This window comes from Phodopus roborovskii, unplaced genomic scaffold, assembly GCF_943737965.1.
Source record: "Phodopus roborovskii unplaced genomic scaffold, PHOROB, whole genome shotgun sequence".
Lineage (NCBI taxonomy): Eukaryota > Metazoa > Chordata > Mammalia > Rodentia > Cricetidae > Phodopus > Phodopus roborovskii.
Window position 1 is genome coordinate 1 of NW_026125117.1, and position 12,998 is coordinate 12,998.

General features: G+C 43.7%; 1 pseudogene; it reads right to left on the bottom strand.

Annotated features, from left to right (window-relative positions):
- Positions 1 to 10: 10 nt before the first annotated feature.
- The window catches only part of LOC127226034 (S-methyl-5'-thioadenosine phosphorylase-like), a 29,366-nt pseudogene continuing 16,378 nt past the window's right edge, over positions 11 to 12,998 (bottom strand).

Here is a 12,998-nt window from a genome sequence, read left to right on the forward strand (position 1 = left end):
TCCCACTTACTGCTTCTTCATGTTCCTTCCAACAATCATAATCAAGTTGCCATGGCAATGCCTGCATAGAAAATCCCAGCCTCCTTGGCAAAAGGCACCACCTCTGGAACTGTAGTCATATTGATAGCATCTGCACCCCAAGTACGGAATACAAAGCTTTTTCAAATGCCCGAGAGCTGAAACGAGGCCCCTCTATTGTGACTATTGTCCCCTTGGAATGGCATCGAAGACCAGGCTTCTTGGCTGTTTCTATGAGGACCTGCAAAAGGAGGAACCAGTCTCAAAACACACAAACCACAGGAAGTCTTCAAGATTTCATTTTTTTCTGTGATGTTTAGCAAACTACCTAAAGCACATTTTTACTACAGCATGCTTAGAGGAAACCTAGATCACTGAAAGATAGTGTCTAGCTCTGTACTGACACATTCCTGCAGTCCAGGTCCACTGTACACACAGCTCATAGCTTTTACAAGAGAGATTTGTGTACTTGAATTTCACTCACTTTTTAAGAACTTGTGTCTTGGACCCTACATGACTTGCTCATGCTGAGGTATCATTTGTCACATACAGACCAAACTGCTGGCCAAGTGACACTTCCCAAGGTGGCGGGGCTGTTCAGTTACAGACTATGTGGCCTTTTGAAAGCCTTCTAGAAAAGTCACTATTCTTTAGCTTGATGTCTCTCTAAGGACATATGGTGAAATGGTATTGGCTGTCCTGATTTTTTTCTGTCCCAAGACCAATTTATCTGGGCATTCGTTACTTGTTTCTTCAGGGCCAGGCATACATGGTTTTTTTTCTTTCCTTTTAATAAACATTAAAGTGCCAGGTGGGGGCGGTGCACACTTTTAATTCCAGCTGCTTGTCAGAGGCAGAGGCAGGTGGATCTCTGTGAGTTCAAGGCCAGCCTGGTCTACTGAGCAAGTGCTGGAACAGGGCTCCAAAGCTATACAGAGAGAAGCCCTGTCTTGAAAAAAAAAAACGAACAAAGAACAAATCAAAATGAAAGAAACAGTCGTTCAGTTTCATCATAAACAGTTCTGAGGGCTGAAGAGATGGCTCAGCAGGTAAAATGCTTCTTCCTGTTTAAAATAACTGAGAATGGAGGTCTTATCAGCAATGGGAAACGACTCCCGGTGAAACCATTGCATTTCAACACTAAAACTGACACAGGAAGAGCAATACCTACTCAGTCAACTGATCCAGACCTTATAATCTATTCTGATGTCAGACAGACTACAAAACCTCTCTTGTCTTGGGGCAAAACGGTTCAGCCATTGGGATATGGCACACCCCTCTGGCGCTGCAGTGACTGCCATCATAGAAGGTCTGAGGCCTTAGGGATGTCCTAGAAAGACAAAAGTAGCAAGGTTTTGACTTCTGTTACAGCACCATCTGTCCTCTGTGGGCTCCCCCCATATCCAACAGCTGTAGATATGTGAAGATAGCCTGGTCATAGAGCATTTTCAGGTTTGAATTGGGCCTTTCGGAGCTCTGGGCTAAGTTGCAACACACTCCTAACCAGAATAAAAGTATACCCATTTGAGATGGTCAAGTACACCTCACTGGGATCTCAACGAGGGCGGGAAAGCCCCAAGTCACCTGAAACACTTCATCACATCCTCAGAAGACTGCAGGAGTGCAATGTATGCTGCCGCCTAGATTTCCAAAACTGCATGACTCATTTTATTTGTTAGCTTCTGCATAAATGTAAATTGTAAGTACTGACTCAAACTATACCCCGATCTCCCTAAGATTTAAAAAAAAAAAAAAAAAAAAAAAAAAAAAAAAAACCCTAACTTCTTAAACAATGGCTTTTGCTTCAGTCCATACAACATCACTTACCCACATGTGATTGTCATATCTCTAAAGTACAAATAATTCCTGCTTCAACCCTTGATCACACTTTTTTTCCAGGCCAGTCATTGATCACTGAAGAAAGCATCTGGACTGTCTTGCTCCACAAGGGAATCAGTCTCCTTGCTCAGCTTGCTTCTCTACCCACTTGAACTACTCTTTGGAAGAGTTTTCAATCGTTCTGTTAAAACCTTTTTGGAATTCATAAGACAGGTGAAAACGAATTTACTGCCCAGCTCACTCAACTTCTGTGGAAGTTTTCAGAAAAACAAATACAAACCACTTTTTATGCATATCGATTTTTCTAAACTTAACGGGCTGAGAGTAACTCAGGGAAATCACCCCTTCAACCCCACACTCCATTTCCTACAGAAGGTAAGATGGGGGGAGGGGTAGAATGGAAACACTTCTTAGCTGGTTCCATTGACACAGCTTGTATATCTACTGCCCCAAATTAATCATTTCTTAGACGCTACGCTACCGATCGGTGACCCTAGCTGGTGTCAAAGTCACCTCTCTTGGAGTTGGAAGAATCACTACTGGTGTGGAGGAGTGCATACCTCATGTCTACAGTTCCAGAGTCTTTCTCATGTGCCCACCAGAAGGAGAAGTCGGAGTTAGGCCTCCAGCAAACCCAGCTGAGACTGAAGAATGGGTCCAGGGACATTACTAGCCTACAATGGGGTTTCCCCTCAAAGACTGACCAACAAAACGATGCCATGTTATCACCCTCCAGATCTGCCTGGTTTTGGTCTCTAATGAGTCAAGTCACAACAACGTCCTCACTTGCAGCTGGGATTATAAAAACAGAGATGCCCTCCAGTAGCTATGGCAACAGATGTCCATGCAGGAACACCTATCTCTTCCACATGTCCACTGCCTCTCTGGCTCCCCACATCCATTTCTGCATTGTGGCAAACACACGGAAGAACATGTGCCCACATCATGCCATGACACTCAATACTGACTGACTAGTCTTAATTACCAATTCCAAATGGAACATTTTACATTTTTCCTACTAAATGTGAAGGTATCTAATTTATAAGTTACATAGTTATAGCTAGTTCTGTATACTTCTTTATTCTCCCAATTTTTAATGAAATACAGCATTCACCAGGTCTGGTGCCACATAGCCTTGATTCCTGCACGCAGGAGGCAAAGGCAGGTAGATGTCTGTGAGTTCTAGGAAAGCCAGGGCTACATAGTGAGATTCTGTCTCAAAAAACAAGATAAAACCAAACCAAAACACAACAAACATACTCACAACAACAACAAAACCCAGAGAGCTCATCTCTTCACTTATAGAGGCATTAGGAGAAATAAGTCAATGAAGATGCCCTGGTAACTCATAGTAGAGACATCCAAGAGTCAGGGCAGGGGCTGAGGTCAGGAGAATATGACCCTGCAGGGGACCCCACAGAGAAGAGAGGAAAAGTAGTATTAAAAAAAAAATCAATGCTTTACTCACCCTGCCTGGGGCATCTTCACCACTAACCTAAGTGTCACCATTTTCAGTGAAGTGGTTAATGATCAAAACCTAAATCACTATAAATACAGTTGTTTACACTAACTGAATTCTGACAGAGTAAGGGGTTTACAACCACAGCTGAGAAATGTACACCCAAAGGAAATCCTAAAGCAAAATGCATGTCATCTGTGAAACACTTGATTTCCTCTGAGAACCTGTCAGACAAACTGGATATTCTAGATCTCAGTCAAAGCCTGGAGAAGTCTTCTACACAAACCTCAGAAAATAGGCTGCTAACAAAGCTGAAAGGTCACTTTCCATTCCCAACCAAACCAGCTTGCCTAGATTCACAACTATAGTTGAACTGTCATTGTCTGAGTGATATGGGCAGGTGCTGTATTGTATTTAAAAAAAAAAAAAAAAAAAAAAAAAAAACTGAATGTCTTGTACAAACTCTTTAACACCTAAAGCAAAATCCTCACAGCTACATAGATGGCTCATACAACCTTTTTTAGATTTCTATGTTGAAATCCTACCCCTTAATCTCTACAATCAGGAGGCTAAGACCAGGTCACGAGGAGCACCCATACCACATGACAAGGGTCCTTACAAAGAGGAGCCAGGGAATTAAGTAGTTCCCCCCCTTTAAACTACACAAGGACATGGCAAGAAGACGCCAAGAAAGTAAGTTCTTCGCAGATGCCAGATCTATTTACACCTCTCCTGATCTTTTCAGCCTTCCAACAGAAATTTCCCTGTTGTTTAGAAGCTAGTAGACTAAAAATACTTGCACCCGTGGTTAAAGAAGGAAACAGCATCAAAAACTTCAGTGGCTACCCCTCAATACACTCAGATGCAATCAATTCTCAATGTTTCATTTGGGTAATATATATCCCACCAGAGGTCCCCTTAACCTCTGGAGGCCTACGATTATTTTATCTTACATGGCAAAGGGCAACAAAGGTAGCAGATGGCTAGTATGAAGTTGACTGACTTCAAAACAGGAAGATTATTCTGGATTAATTATGTGGGAACAATGTTATCGTTAGGGAGTCCTAACATGTGCAAGAGGGCAGCAGATGTATAGATGACAGAGATAAGAACTTCATCCATCATTGCTGGCACTGGATGGATATGGGCCATAAGCCAAAGAGTATAGGGGACAAAGGGTCAGGAAATGGACTCCACCTTAAGTGGAGTAATATGGCCTGCCAACAGCTTTTATTTCTTTTTAAGGGCCAGTGAGACCCATGTTAAACTACTAACCAAATAATAACAAGATGATAAATCCATGGTAGCACCTAAGTTCATAATTTGTTACAGAAGCAATAGGAAACTGATACATTTGTTTCCATAGTTTGATAATCCGATCAACCCAGTTATGTATGGCTTCTACAGCAGTAAAGAACTACCACCCAAGGTCTACTTCCTCTACCAAAGAGATAAGTTTGCCTCCTGATTAAACATGGATTTCCAAGGAATGACCACTAAGCTGGCTTTACTATCGCTGGCTGTTTGCTTCTGGGAAGCACTTTGATCTCTATACCTTAGATCTTCCTACATTTAAGGTGGTGGTGGTGGGAGGGGGAATGAACAAAGTCACTTATCCCAAAATGGGCTGGCTATGTGAGGGTGGGATGAGATAATGTAACACAGGGGTTGGCACTGGCCACTGCTGCACATGGAACATCTTCTGTACTCTCTTTTGCCAACGCGGGAGTTTGGTATTCTGGATGGCCTTCAAATCAAGGAAACCTCTGAAAATGCTGAGGCTGGCAAGGCAGGGGTAGATACTATTCTAGCTCTGTTTCTGTTGGTGACAAAAAGCAACTTAGGAGAGAAAGGGTTTTTGCCCACACTCCCAGCTTATATACACATCACTGTGGGGAGATCACAGCGACAGAAGCTTGAGGAAGCATGTCATATTATAGCCACGTAATAATGCAGAGAGAATGCACGCCTACTAGCTCACTCTTGGGCAGCTTTCCCTCATACATCACGCAGGACACCTGACTAGGGGATGGTGCAGCTCACAGTGGACTAGCTTTACCCACATAAATTAACAATCAAGATAACAACTACCCACAGGCCAACTTAATTTTGATAAGAGAGTAAGACTTCTTCTCAGGATGGTTGTTGTGTTGATAGTTAAAACTAAACTAACCAGCACAGATGAACCACTCCAAAACAAACAAACAAACCATAACAACCACACATACACACACAAAAAAAGGATATAAAACATCTCTTTGAAAGAGTAAAGGAGACAAACAAGCTTGCACTGCCAAGAGATAGGAATTCAAGGTACTCTACCAGACACAGAACAAAAACCCAGAGAAAAACTGACCATTAGACTAGGCTTAAGTAGAGACCCTTGAATTAGCTTGGCACATGTGTTAGATAATACCCTCCCTAAAGAAACGTGGAGTTAAAAAGAATGCACCAGAGTGGGGTGATGGTGGTACACCTTTAGTCCCAACACTCAGGAGGTAGAGGCAGATCTGAGGACAGCTTGGTCTACATCGTGAGTTCTAGGACAGCCAATGCTGATACACAGAGAAACCCTGTCACAGGGAGGGGAAGGGCACTGAGGAAAAACACCATCCCCTAGGAAACAAACACTTCTGAGGTGATTTCCCAAAGTAGCCTCTATGCCTAGCAAGCCCCAGCATGAATCCACACAAGTCAATTAACTTACCACTTTGATTACCAATTAACACCAATTTGATTAATTTTGGGGAAGGGGATTCTCCCAGCTTATTAGAATTCTCCCACTGTTCCATTCTAATCTCAGGAGCACTAATTGATTATAATAATAACAACGGCAAAAACAAGAACAACAACAAATCAACAAATGGAGAAAAGAATCACCCAATGGATGCTTACACTTCAGTGATGAGATTCTTCAATAAAGGGGCTTCATCATTCCTCTTTATTCTGTTATATCTTATGAGATCTTGCTCAACAGTTAAGAACACTCGTTGCTCTTACAGAGGACCCAGTTTTACTTCTAGCAGCCACATGGAGGGTCGCAACCATCTACAACTCTAGTTCCAGAAGATCCAACTCCGAGGGCACCAGACATGCATGTGGTGCGCGCGCACGCACACACACACACACACACACACACACACACACAATATCTGTACACATAAACAAACAAACCCCAAATACAAACAAAAACAAAATCTTAACTCTGCTAAGGCGGCAAGAGAAATGGCTGTCCTTAGGGGTTAGGATTTTAACACAAAGTCTGAGGGTCATAGAAGACCAGACCACAGCAACGGGGATTTTGTTCAAGACAGGTGATGTCTGCTCATCCTGAAGGGGGGGGCAATAAGGAAAGAGGAATGCTTTTGCTAATTCCTAAATATCCCAGACTTGGTCCAGGTCAATGTAAGAATTTTATCAGGTTGTATAATCACTGTCCCAGGCTTTTTACCCAGAAACAATTGCCACACATAGGTAGACTATGCAGAAAAAAAAAGTACCACTCCATACTATGTTTAGGACTGCAAACTGTAAAAGTGGGGAAAAGCTGTCTGGGAGGGCTTTGGCATTTTAAACTCCACCACTGGGTCAGATTACCCTTTTAAAAGGTTCATTTCTAATAGCAATGATTATATTTAAGTAACTCTCAGGTCCTCTGAGCAGGATGTGACACTTTCTTCCCTATAGAATTACTCACAGGTAACTTATCTGTTCAGAACACCAGATGTGACCACATCATAATCACTGATATTCTGCTGGAAAGAGGGAAACAAGCAGAGGATCTGGGCTCTCTAAATATAAACTCACAGAAAAAAATTGTTCCTTCAAAAGGAAGAGATCTTGAAGCACAGACCCACAAGTTGGGACAAGTTACATTAAACGACAAGAAGAGCAGCGGTTTATGAGGACGGCTAACCAGAACATCATTTCCCCTGGTTAAGCTACTGCTGCTCAAAGTTCCGAGGAGATCCCCCAGGGACTCTTGTAGCTGCTTCTTGGTTTATGTCAAACTTACACCAAAAGATGTATGAAAACAGCTAAAGGTTGTCAGCTAGAATAGGGGCATACTGTCCGGAAAGGGTGCAGGAGAAGGACGGCTCAAGTATGCAGAGACAACAAGATGCTGTGATGTAGAGACTCAACGACACAAGCGTGACAGAGGGTCCCAGACAGGATCAGAGGATAACACTAGCAGTGTGACAAATGAGCAAAGGGGCCAGCAGACAATTACAAAACCTGAGGTCTCTCAGGGGGTGGGCAGAACCGGAAGCGTGTGGATGAGGGGCAGCTGAGGTGACAGGCTTGAGAGTCATCTAAGTTCAAATCCCCCAGGGCTCACTTGCTAGCATGTAACAGCATCTCTTTTACCTAGGTTCCTTCAAGCTTAACTTGGTGAAGGATCACTGAACCCATGCAATTAACTGAGCACAGCACCCAACTAGACAGCTGTCTCTACAATAGGACATGGTAATACTATGAGGATCTAGACCTAAACTAGATTCCAGAGCAGAATACAAAGACAAACTACTTTGGGGGAGTGGCTGCTGACTTCACTTTAAGCACATTTAGATAAAGGAGAACTCAAGACACAAAGTACAGATGAAAGGGGAGGAGCGTGAAGGCAGGTAGTTAACGTATGACCAATAGTACCAGCTTCCTTTATACTGAAGGTGACGTGCTCAGCGCAGAACAGAGACTGAGGAAGACACACAAGCAGCTGTAGGAACAGGATGGTCCCGTCTGTACTTGCCTCCTCTGGAAGGAGTGGTGCTGAGCAATGTGAAGACTCCCCGAGAGACTGCATCATTCACCTCCATTCCTTCCTTTTTTGTTTCAGACAGGGTCTGTCTCACTATGTAATCCAGGCATCCAGACCGTCCTCAAGCTCACAATCTTCCAGCTGTGGCTTCCTGAGGGTTGAGGTCACACATGCAAGCCAAAGTGCTCAACTCAGAGTCTGTTTCTAATTATAGGCCCTACCTACACCTAAGATGAAAAGAGGCCCGACAGGGAGGAATGGACACCAGAGCATACCCCCATAGGACCACAGCCTTAACCAATGACTTCATGGGGGAAGCCCAAGGCAGGGCTGTATCTCTGGGAAGGGGAAATGAACAGGCACAATCTATCAGCCCATGTGTCTACTTTGGGACTTTCCTGATGAGTCAGAATGCAATGGTAAAACCAGGCCTCTCCTATTCTTTCTGAAAGAGGATAAGCTGGGGAAAAAAGAAAAAAGAAAAAAGCAGAACCCACACCCTTAGAACTTGTAAACAGACAAGGATACTGAAGGACAAAGGCATCTGAGGGAAGGGCCAGCAAAACTCTGGGTGTCTTCACTGCTCACTGGGTAGCTCTTTGCATTCTTTAAGCTGTGCCTAATCAGGGTCCAGAGGTCCTATTGGCCAACATGCCAACCACGCATCAAAGAAACCATCTAGCACTACAAATCACGCTTTATTTTCTTTCATCTTTGGGGTTTTGGGCTGCATTATTTTTTTCACTGTAAAACAAAACAAAACCCTAAACTGTAAAACATTCCCGATTAGGGCAAGCATTAAGAAAAACAAAACAACAATAACAACAACAAAAAAACCCAAAACAAAACACACTCCATTTTCTTTCTCACTGGCATTCTTCTGGTATTTTGAGTCCCAGAAGTTGATGGCACGGGGAAGAAGGATACATATAGAAATGTCTGGAAGTTCCCATCCTTGGGCCTCTTGAATTCTCACAAGAGATCTGTAATAGTATCTAACTGATCAGCTTAGGCAATGGAGGGAACAAGAGTCACAAGTAACACAGGAAGAGACAACAGAATGCCTCTGGCTTTGATGACCGAAGCACTGGGGAGAGGCCAGCAGAGCCCCTCAGGAGAAGCCATCCCTATGCAACACTTCCAAGTCAACCCTTAAACGTAATTATCAGCTACAGAGCTGATAAGCAGCAACACAACAAAGGCTAAGCAACTGCACAACTATCTACGCCTCTAAATTTGTTTAAGTCTCTTCTGAGACATCTGCTTTGTTTACACAGGACCCTTGCCAAACTACAGACAGGGAAGAGGTATTTATCACAAGCGTTGGATATCATGAGAGGGCTCATCAGAGATACTGTTGGGTTTAGGACACTACATTTCCAAAGACATTTGTAAAAAGAACTTGTTACCAGGGGCTGGAGAGATGGCTCAGGGATTAAAACTGCTCTTCCAAAGGATATGGGTTCAATTCCCAGTACCCACATGGCAGCTAACAACCGTCTGTAATTCTAAGATCTGATACCCTCACACAGACATTCATGTAGACAAAACACCAATGCATATAAAATAACAGTAAAAAAGAATGGTTACCATGTAGTGAAGAAGTAACTACAGACCCTATCAGCAAGTAGGTGGGGTTCACAGGACTGCTGCTTGAACCATAAGTGACAAAGTGACACTAAAGATCAGGAGATGCTGGGATGAAAGCACAGGAAAGTCAAGGAAGAACCACCATCTAAAAGCCCCTGTGGAACCTTGAGAGCAGCTGAGCCATCTTTATCCACATGGCAAAGGCAGAGTTGGGAAGCCATGTTGACTCTTGTGTGACAGCTACCCACCCCAACCCCAACTTACAACAACATGCTTCTTTGGTTCCCCGCAGTGGCAGGATCAAAGTCATACCCACACATGAGGGTATGCACTACAGGAGACAAACTTCAAATTATAAATGTTGGATGTCCTACAAAAGTCCTTTTAAAACATAAACACTTAACAAGATTCTCTTAGACCAAGTAAAAGTTCCAATTCTTTTCCCTTTCAAGTGAACTATTTAATGACCACCAAGAAAAAGAAAATAGCACAGTGGGTATGCCAAAGAAGATGACTGGTTTGCTGGGACTGGCTATGGGCTACACTCCACGAGTCAGGTTACCAGTATTGTACACAGAGCCTTTGATGTTCTTGATCAACTCCCTGGAAATTCATCACACAGAACTGATTCCATGTGAGAAGCTGGGCATGCTCAGAACAGAGCCAGATGTTAAAAAAAGGTGCCTGGCAAGAAGAACTTAACAATAGAAATCACAGCGGCCAACTCCAACCTGTGGCAATGGCCAATATAATCACATGTCTTTGATGGCTTGAAGGGAACCGAGGACAGTTAAATGTTCTGTATACATGAAGGAAGGAAGGACAGAAGGGAGGGAGGGAAGGAGGGAGGAAGTGAAGTCGGACCAAGTTTTCAGATTCTTCTCTTGACCTGAGCAAGCTCCTGTCCATACCCTGCAGTTTAGAAGCCACCAGGTAGTTCTGACAAACTGAGCATGTAGGCGTGCTCACAAGTCAGATGTGAGTCTCATATGTAATTCTGAAATTTCCAGCAGCCACATCAAAAAAGGGAAAGAAAGCCTTATCAAACTTGATATACCTAAAATTTTAACCACTTGAGATTTTGTTGTGATGTCTGCTAGACTCTCCAATATTCTATCTTCCTGACAAACAGATGCAGAGACTGGAAGGCGGTTATTGAAGACCGTCAGCACCTCCCAGCGTCAGCACCGCCCAGCGTCAGCACCGCCCAGCGTCAGCACTGCCCAGTGTCAGCACCGCCCAGCGTTTTCATGGCGTTGGAACAGGAATGTAACCGCAAGGAAAAGTAATGGTGTTGTGGAAAGGCACAACAATACAGCAGCAGAGTCAAGGACCCCATGCAAACCAGAAATACTGGACTTTAAAACTGTAATAGAAACTGGGAGCCAAGATTGGAGTATATGGTTGCATGGTGGGAAGAGGGGAGGGTCTTCTACAAGGGAAGCCCTGGGGAGTCTAGCACTTCCAGTGAAAGGCAGGTTACCTGTGCTCTGCACAACAAGGAGGCACTGGGGGGAGTCCTCAGCACTTCCTGGCATAGTTTGAGGTGTTGCAATGGGAAGACACCTTAAGACAGGGCTGCTGTCTTCATTGGTCGGGCACACCAAAGCTCCTTCACTTTATACCTCAAGTTCTTATGTTCCTTTTTATTGGCTCAGCAGGTAGCCAGCCAATAAAGTGTGTACAGGTTCAGGAAACTGGCTGTGACTTCCATAAATTTGTAGACATACAAACTTCACATCTATGACTTTAATCACTAATACATAAGCAACGTAAGTTGAGACTTCACGATAAATGATATTCCCTGCTGTAAGCTACCCGATGCATTGCACATGGAAGGGGAAAGCAATTCTATTCAACAAACACAGTGCTGGATTTTTGAGGCATGAGAGGAACTATGTGAAGATTCATGTGTGCATTAGGGCAGAGACCAGTGTGGCCAGTATAGGCAAACCATCCAATGCCATGCCTGCAAAAACTCGCCTGCTCAGTGCAGGACGCCCTGGTTTTGGTCACTATCCTCACACACAGCTCACTGTTAACAAGCGCTGGTTACTCATGCACACAGGTACACTGAAAATGTACCTTTGAGTGTGAAGGCCAAGCACCACCCGAGTAGACCACACTTGTGGCAAGCCAGAAGGACTGAAGTCTACCTCCCAGGGTCCACACAACAAGGTTACTGACACGAACAGAGCCGTGAATCCACATTTTCTAGGCTCAGTCACTTCTTAGTTCATGCTGGTAGGCAAAGTGGAGTAGGCTCAGCACTGCTCCATATTCCCCCACACAATCTGGGTCTAGCTATGTCCACTTCCCCTTCATCGCCAAACCTGGATAGAAAGACCCCCACCTCCACAGCAAGGAGCAGAACATGACTTTTTCTCTGGATCTGTTCTATTGTGTCCCCCCATCCCCATCCCACTTGCTACCTTTTTTTTGTTTGTTTGTTTGAGACAGGGCCTTACTCCGTAGCCCTAGCTGGCCTCCCAACTGCTGGGATTAAAGGCAAACACCATACCTGGCTATTCTTTTTTGTTTCTGACACATGTTTTCCTTTTCTTCCTACCCTGTTCTTCATCCTCCTTCTTTCATATACTTTAACCACACTAAACGCTACTTTCTTAGTAAGTCTTATTTCGTATCTTTTTCTTTTACTACAGATATATCGTTCTAATGGTTTTTCTCAACTCTGAGTCACACTAGATATCAAGCACCACGTAGAGGACTGACAACTCATGGAGAACTCTAACAAGCAGCCAACACTAAACAGATGAAAAGACAGGTCACTTATGACAAAATGCATGCGCATGGGAGGAATTTTGTGAAGTGGAATAAGCTAGACACAGAAAAGAGACAACGGAAGGAACTCACTCACATGTGCAACCATCCACAATGTAACGCAGAAGCAGAGGATAAAAATAATGTTTACCAGAGGCTGACTACACACTGACAAGGAAACCACCTATGAAGACAATATAATGACTGTGAATACATATGCACCAAATGTTGGTGTACCCAACTTCATAGCACAAACACTCACTGGACATAAAGGACAGACAGATCCAGATACACAAACAGCAGGTGGTGTGAATAGCTTCATCAACAGACATAGCATCCAGGCCTCTAACCACTTCAAAAGAAACAGTCAACAAAGAAACTTCAGAGTTAATTATGCTACAGACCCAACAGACTTTAGGAACTGCAGGACCCTCGGCCCAGCAGCTGAGGAATGCATACTCTTCTTGGAATTGACCCCCCACCCAGAACCACACTGCAAGCCACAGAGCAATTAATTGTTCCCCAAATACTAAGAAAGTGAGCAAATACTTT